We start from the raw sequence: 9151 nt of genomic DNA on the forward strand, positions 1-9151 counted from the left end.
AAATCACCAAACCCTATTTACCTCAGTTTCCTCATCTGCAAAATAAAATGGAGAAGGAAATGGCAAACCACTCTAGTATTGACTGTTAAATTTATGGTTGGACTGAATATATTTAATTGGTCACCAGGGATTTAATTACTAAATCCCAAAAATGAATTACCAAAGTCAGCCTTTATACTTACCATGTGTCAGTTCAATCAGCAGATTCTTTATCAGCCTCAACTCCAGTAGAACTGCTTCTTACAGGAGGTTCCACTCCAAGTGTGAGTCTCTATCCAAGTATATCTCTTCAATCCAACTGTGTTTCCCCACTCCAAGTCTTTCTCCACTCCAAGTGTGTCTCCTCACTCCAAGTGTGTCCTCATTCCAAATGTCTCTGTGTGTGTCTCTGTTTTCACTTTTAAAGACTTTTTTTCTCTTGCATCACTTCCCCTAAATTTTTAGGTCTACCAATCACAGCCCATGTTCCACTCCAGGACTGCCCACTCTTTCACACATGGGTCACAGACCTCCCACTCAATGTTTGAAATGGGTATTCATAGTTTTTTGTGGTTAAAATCCAAAATGGGTAGATCTCCATACTCAACTTTAAGTACTGTGCTTACACTTTGGGGATTAAAATCTAAAAATAGACAGGGGATTACAATTTAATCTTCACAATCAAGGAAGAGCTAAATACCTTCATTGTTACAATCAGTGGAGAGCCAATCTTCACACTCTGAAAAGAAAACCCTAAAAGGAATCATGAAGAATCAGACAGGTCTGAACAACAATAACCCACTTCTGTAGTGATTACAGAGAGATATGTTTTATCATTATACTTAATATGCATTCAGTTACTTTTTAGTGTTGTTTTCATTTTTATTATTATTATGGTCATTGTGTATACTATTGTTTAAGTTCTGTTTCTTTTGCTCTATATCAGCTCATACAAGCCTTTCCTTGTTTCTCTGGATTCTCCATATATATTGCTTCTTATGATTCCATTATATTCATATACCACAATTCATTCCTTCATTCTCCAGTCAATAGGCATTCACTTGATTTCTTTTTTTCTTGCTGCAAAAAGTGCTGCTATAAATATTTTGATTTTTTTCTTTCTTTCAGGCTTTGACCTCATTGAGATACATGTGCAGTCATGGAATTGTTGGGTCAAATAGTGTAAATAATTTAGTAACTTTTCTGCATAATTGAATAAAGATCGAACTAAATGACCTGTAAAATCTATTCCCACTCTAAGACCTATTATTCTATAACCTTTAACTAACCTGATTTAAAAAAATCCATTTGAACTTAACCATATGTATGGAAATATCAGTGGGGAAAAGCTGATTTCCCTTTTTCCAATTTATGTTCATTTCCATAGGATCTTTGTTAAAATGTTTTAACTCCAAGGAATGATTCTAATAGTTGGAACTTTAGATAATGCAACTCACTGGAATAAGAGCTATTTGAGGACAGATGGAATTGTGCAATGTCCTCTAATCTAATCACAAGCTCCAGCACCTTGCAGAGGGTTTATCCTCCATATAAATGTGATAAGTATTTTGACTTTTCATGTCTTTTCCTTGAAACCATAGTGGCTTGTATTCTTTCTATTCTTTCTTTTATTTTTTCTAAAAATTAATTAATTTATTAGTATGTTTATTACATTAAAATACTCAGTCATTCTCCTCCTCCTCTCCCCTCACTGAAAAAGATATAAGCATATAGAAAATCATGTCTTGCTTGTTTTTATTTATTAGTTCTTTCTTTGGAGGTGGATATACACAAACCATTCTTCCAAAAATATTTCTGTTGCTGTTGGTATAATGTCCTCTTGGTTCTGTTCATTTCATTCCTCATAATCTCGTGCAAATCTTTCCAAGGTTTTAAAATTTAACCTATCTGTCATTTCTTATAGCACAGTAGTATTCCATTGCAATCACATGTTTAGTCATTCCCCAGTTGATGGGCAACTTAAAAAAATTAATTTATTAATTAATTTAGAATATTTTTCTATGGTTCCATGATTCATGATTTTTCCCACTCCTCTTCCCTCCTCCCTCCCTGAACTGATGAGCAATTCCACTCAGTTTTACATGTATCATTGTTCAAAACCCATTTCTATGTTATTAGTATTTGCAATAGAGTGATCATTTAAAGTCAAAATCCCCAATCATTGATGGGCATCTTTCCAAGTTCCAGTTCTTTGCCAACACAAAGAGAGCTACTATAAATATTTTAGAACATAGTTTCTTTTCCTTCTTTCTCTGATCACCCCAGGAAATAAACCTGGGTCAAAAGGTATACACAGTTTTATAACTTTTTCAACATAATTCCAGATTGTTCTCCAAAATGGCTAGCTCAATTTTTTTCTTTTAGTTTTAACCTGTGCGTCTGGAGGCTTAACTATTCTAGAAATATTTGTCCTAATCTATTTATGTTAGGAAAAGATTATGAAGGACTTGATGGAGATCCGAGATCCAAAGAACTCTTGAAATATATTTCTGTAACAATGGACAGTTGTGTTTACCTTCTGTCCCAATCTAACTTTTGTGGATATACCGATTAGCATCCGTTAATAGAAGGACCCTGAGAATCCAATGGCTTTGGAAAGCTGAAACTATAGGGTGTCCCTTTTTCTGAGTTAGCTCTGTTTACCCTAAGTGCTGGGCTGTGCCAGGCCAAAGAGCTGTATTTGCTGATGTCTTCCTTTCCACCCTGCACACCCTTCCCCATACTCACTTTTTGCCAAGTCAGACCATAGCATTATTTAGTTTAACTCTATTCAATGTATTCAATGACCAAGCGTATAGAATTGGGGAAAAAATTCTCTCCATAGACAGTTTCTTGTCAACCAATCAATCAATAAACATTCATTAAGCACTTGCTATGTGCCAGGAATTGGAATAAGTGCTGGGGAATACAAAAAAGAGCCAAAAGACAGTCCCCACCCTCAAGGAGCAGACAATTTAATGAGGGAGACAATGTGCTAACAAATATATATGAAGCAAATTGTGTACAGGATAAACAGAAAATCATCAATAGAGGGCAGGCACTGGAATTAAGAGGGGTTAGGGAAGGCTTCTGGGAGAAGACAGGATTTTAGTTGACACTTAAAGGAAGCCAAGGAGATTAGTAATTGGAGTTAAGGAAGGAAAACATTTCAGTCACGGGGAATAGCCAAAGAAAATGCCCAGAATTGATATACGGGGTGTCTTGTTTGTGGAACAGCAGGGAAGCCAGTGCCACTGGATCAAAGAGGACATGTTGGGGAGTAAGATGAAAGCTTGGAGACCTGAGGAGATTAGGATAGCAAGTGGTTGATTGTGGAAACTGAGTGAACCTTCCTGATTCCCTCTTGAGACTCAGTTTTCAGTCTAGCTCAGATCCTTTTCTGTTCAGCAATGGATTTAGTCCAACTTCTATCTTGACTGAAAATTACGGAAAATAGGGAGAGTACCTTGTTGCACTGTTTGAACCTAGTCCTTCTTGGCTGGGAAACTGGACCTATCTCTGTCTGCTTGCTGAGAGACCCTCAACTAAGGATGTAGGTTATACTGACCAGAAATCCAGTCAGGTCCAAAGATTGTTGTAGAGTTTTCTCACAATTTGTACACTTCAAGCAACCCATGAGTCTTGTCTATAAACTGACCCCATACTGACCAATCAGTTATTGTTTCCGTGTTCCTTTGATTGTTTACAAATGCTTAGAAGGGACATCTCATTTTCTGATTTCAGAGAATTGCACCTGTTTACTCTCCCCTTCCAAACTTGAAAAGTTCCAAATCTTTCCTCCATTTAGAAATCAGATTACCTAACGTTGTCATGTTTCCTTTTAATTAATTGTCTTTATTTGATTCATTGTTTTTAATATATCAAAGTCTGTCTCTTGGGTCTAGACTTAAGCTGGGGAGGTCTGATGCCAGTTTGTTGAGCAATCAGTGTATATTGCTTAATAAATTTATGTACTCAGAAGTGCAAACATTTGTTCTTTGGTCATTTCATCTTTCACTCACCACAAAGTAGACTTGAAAAATAAGAAGTGACCAGGTTATAAGGAGCTTTGAATGCTACAAAGAACATTTTGTATTTGCCCCGGGAGGCAATAGGAAGCCACTAAAGTTTGTTGAGGAGAGTGTGTGTGTGTGTGTGTGTGTGTGTGTGTGTGTGTGTGTGTGTGATGTAATCAGAACTGCACTTTAGGGAAATCCCTTTGGTTATTGAATGGAGAATGGATTGGAATGGATATTGAGGCAGTCAGACCCACCAGTGGGCTATTGGAATAGTTCAGGAATGACACGATGAGGGTCTGCACTAGATGGGTGGCAATGTCAGAGGAAAGAAGTGGGCATATTTGAGAGATGTCACAAAGATGGAATTGACATGTCTTGACAATAAAGTAATAATGAGGATGGGGTGGGTGAGACATAACATGGGATCCAGGATGACTCCTAGGTTATGAGCCTGAGAGACTGAAAGGACGGTGTTGCTCTTTATGATATTAGGGAAGGAAGAGGAAAAAAGGTTTAAGGACAGAGATATCAAGTTTAAGATGCCTCCTAGACAACTAGTTTGAAACATTTGAAAGGCAGTTGGAGATTCAAGACTAGAGAGGTCAGCAGAGAAGTTGGGGCAGGACAAGTTGATTTGAAGAATCATCAGCACAGAGATGGCAATGAAATCCTTGGAAATTGATGAGATCACCAAGTGAAGTAGTATAGAGGGAGAAAAGAGGGATAAACCCTGAGGGATATCTAAGATAAGGGGCCACAATTTGGAAGATGATCCAGCAAAGTAGTCAGAGAAATGGTCAAATAGACTCAAGGAGAACCAGGAGAGAGTGGTATTCCAAAAACTCAGAGAGAAGAGAACATCAAGGAGGAGAGAGTGTCAAATAATAGTGTCAAAGGCTATAGAGAGGTCATGGGGAATGAGGATAGAGAAAAAGTCATTAGATTTGGAAACTATGAGATAATTAGTAACTTTGGAGAGAAGTTGGAAACTAGATTGCAAAAGATTAAAAAAGAGATCAAGAGGAGAGAAAGTGGAAACACCTAGTGTCAATGGTCTTTTTCCTTTGCAAGGATTTTAGCTACAAAGGACAGAAGAGATAGTGTGATAACGAGGTGGAAATATGGAATAAGATTTTTTTTTTTTTTAGGATGGGAGAAACATGGGCATTTTCATAGGCAGGAGAAAATGAGTCAGAAGAGAGGGAGAGATGGAAAATAAGAACAGGGATGACAGAGTAGGCAATATGTTGGAGAAGATGGGATCATTTGAACAGGTAGAGGGATTAGCCTTGGAAAAGAGGAAAGCTACTTCATCATGTGAAAAGGAGGTAAGGAAGGAGAAAGTAGCAGAAAGAACCTGAGGGAGGCTGGGAGATGACAGAGGAGACAGTTTACTATTAATGGCTTCAATTTTTTCTATAAAATATGAGGCAAGTTTCTCAACTGAGAGTGATGGAAGGGGAAGCCATGGGAGGTTTGAGGAGAGATGGAAAGGTTGGGAAGAATTACTGTGAAGAGTGGGATAATGAACTGATCAGGAAGACCAAAGACTTTATACTTAAAGACTGTAGACCAGATCAAAATCAAGCAACAGTCTGTTTCCAACTTGGGGAAGTCCAGGTTGGACAAATCTACCCAATGCATCAAGCTGCTTTCAGGATAGACAGAGATGAATTAATTGGCCTTTGGTGCTCTTTTCCATATTTTCAGTGGGGAAGAGAGAGGTGTTCCCTGGTTGGATATGTGATTTAACATATATTTGACTAACATACATCTGATCACGTTTGTGGGTATTTGAAGACGTTAATCCCTCATCCCCAGGGGTTGTAGTAGGTGACCTCTAAGGTCCCTTTCTGCTCCACGTCTATTCTCCTGAGATCCTAAGAATCTCACTTTATTATGTAGGGAGGTGGAGATAGAAGGGAAAAGTTTTCTTCCTTTTCTCCTCCCCTATCTCCAGGCAATTGGGGAGAAATATTCTTATACTGCATTGGGCAAAGAAGATGGAAAAAAGTTTTTCTCACTAAGAAGGAAGAGCAATAATCAGCAACTCTGCTAGAATGTATGATTGTGGAGTGGGAGAGACAAGCCTTTGTGGCAGTTATAACCTAGAACTATGGAGACTGTTTGAGGCAACCAAAATGGAGAGGCTAGGCAAGTAATGAGCAGAAGACAACAGATCCAATCAACAAGAACATATTTCAAGCAGTGGCACCAACATTGTCCTCATTGTAATTCTCCCCAGTTATAAAGGGATCTTACCAGGTGTGCGCTAGTAAATGTTTAACAATTGGGTCTAAAGAAAAAAAAAAGATTCACAATACTTTAATGTTTAATCTGAATTATTAACATTTTCTCCATCGGTTTCTTTAAGTCTAGATAATCAACAAAACACTAAATAAAGACATGTCCATTTGTGAGGTGTAAATACTCATACTGAAAATTTAACGATCAGCTTGAGCATGGGAACTCAGCTCACCCCTGGACCTTACCCATACCCATTATTAGAATGTGAGCATTTTGGAACAACTCATTTCTCCCATTACTCTTAAGGGAAAGAGACCATAATGTCAATCATGAATTCAAGTTAATACTGTTCTGATTGTCTTACAAATTTGGGTTTATTCTCTGATGATGGGTGCATTGCTCTTCTCTGTATTGGAAGTCTTTCCTGCCGGGTAGGACCTTCCAGGTCTCACATTCTGCCAGGACAGCCTTTGGGACCCCAGCCCATTGTTGGTGCATCATGGTAAGATCTGAGTGGTGGACATGGAGAGGTATTCGATGTTAACACCTGCAGTGCAGCATGTAAATATGCAGGATGGTCCCTTTTCAGTGTGCTCTACATGGAAAACCAGAGACAGTACAAATAGGATGGGAAAGAATTTGTAGGAAGAGTAAGATGAATAGTTTGGAAGGAAGGAGTTGGCAGATGGCTCCATTTCTGTACATTCCTTCATTTGGCCCCACCCTTCTGTGGTAGGAAAAAGTAATTTTCACCGAGAGGTGAGGAGGAGTAAAGGAGCTGCCTTGGCAGATGGGATGGGAGAGGATGGCTTTCAGTCTGGTTTACAGAGGGAAGAACTGACACCTTTTATTACACTTTGCGTAACAGGGAGGTATATTCCACTGACCTCAATTTGGACTGGTAGAAATAATGACATCTTCTGCCAAAAACGTGTATGTCCACAAGGCTCTGAATGGAATTGTGGTCCATCATTCGTTTTTTGTTTGGTTTTTTTATATTTATTAAATTTTGGGGGGGGTCACATTTTCGGTTCTGAGTTGTCTCCTTTCTCTCCCAACCCTGCATTAGAGAAAGCTAACATTTGATATAGAAATATATGTTGATCATACAATACATACTTCCTTATATTAGTTCTTTCTCTGGAGTTAGATAATATTTTCCTTTATGCATTCTTCAAAGTTGATTTGAATGTTCATCTTATTCAGAAAAACCTGGTCATTCACAATTACTCTTTGAACAATATTGCTGTTACTGTATAACATTCTCCTGGTTCTGCTCATATCATTCCGCACTATCTCATAAAACCATTCTGCTTGTCATTTGTCACAGTGCATTAGTATTCCCTCATAATCCTATACCACAATTTATTTAGCCATTTCCCAGTTGATGGACATCCCCTCAATTTCCAACTCTTTGCCACCACAAAGGGAGCTGCTATAAATATTTTAGAACATGTAGGTTCTTTTCTTTTCCCCCAGATCATCTTGGGAAATAGACCTAATTGTGGTATTTCTGGGTCAAAGAGTATACACAGGTTTATAACTCTAGGAATAATTCCAAATTGCCATCTAATGGTCCATCACTTACATGGAAAAAATGTATAGCCAAAATGGGAAGATTCATATAATTATCTTTTTTTTAAACCCTTACCTTCTGTTCTAGAATCAATACTATTTACTGGTTCCAAGGCAGAAGAGCAGTAAGGGCTAGGCAATGGGAGTTAAGTGACTTGCCCAGGGTCACACAACTAGGAAGTGTCTAGGACCAGATTTGAACCTAGGACCTCTCATTTCTAGGCCTGACTTTTAATCTACTGAGCCACCCAGCTACCTCCCATATGATTATCTTGAAGTCTTGGTCCAATTTTTCATTAATGACAGTCTGAAGATAATTCTATAGGTGTATCAATTCACATATCTCAATGCTTGTAGATGAACAAAGAAACTAAGAGTCCTTTGGAATAAGGCTGTGTTATTTCAATATTTCAGTGGATTACTGTTCTCATCAATATGAGTATTCCTTCTAACTGTGCAGATCATATTCTAATCCTATAGGACTTTTGTTCATATCCTCCACTAAATCCTCCATAGAATACAATGTTCTAAGGAATTTCCCCAAGAAATCTGAAGATTATGTGAATACCAATGCTTGAGAATCAAAAATTGTAGGTTATCAGAAAGGCAATATAGAAACATATAGAATATATGTAGAATAGCCTGTAGAATATCATGGAGAATGAGTTGGGTGAGTTATAGGAGCAATATTTTTTAGTGTCTTTGCCTATGCAATGCTAGACTAATTTTTTCTTTGCAAGGAAACTGCCTTCAAGATATCATAAGTTTAGGGGCTAAGACTTGAGTCTTTGAATGGTTTCCCAGTTGCCTAAGGTCATAAAAAGAGGTTAGCCCATGAGAAATCAATGTCCTTCCTACCTGCCAGATGCATTACTGCCATGAGAGACAGCATACCCTGCTAACTCAACACACCCTGTTGGCCAGACATATTTCCATACGGAAATAAGAGTCATTATGACCTGAACTAGGGCTGTTTTCTTACTGAATGTCCTTTATATATCATGATTAAGAAAAACTCCTTTTGTTAGCTATTAGATAGTCTGTGAATGACTCATTTAATTCTAAACTCAAATTTGGACTAACTGACTGACCTGAGGCAGATCTAGCTTCCAATAACATGAAAAAAAAAACATTGGAAAATATATGTGAAAGCTAAGTGAATGAAAAAAAGGGAGATGAGTTGGTCACATAATTAAGAGAGGATTAGAGATGGCTAATTCCTAATAAATAGGTCCTTGATGGTCCTCTAGACTTATGAAACAACACCTAGATGGGGCTTAGAAAATCTAATATAACTACTATAATAGTAATAATAATAATAATAAGATGAT

Source organism: Monodelphis domestica, chromosome 8 (genome assembly GCF_027887165.1).
Source record: "Monodelphis domestica isolate mMonDom1 chromosome 8, mMonDom1.pri, whole genome shotgun sequence".
Taxonomy (NCBI): Eukaryota; Metazoa; Chordata; class Mammalia; order Didelphimorphia; family Didelphidae; genus Monodelphis; species Monodelphis domestica.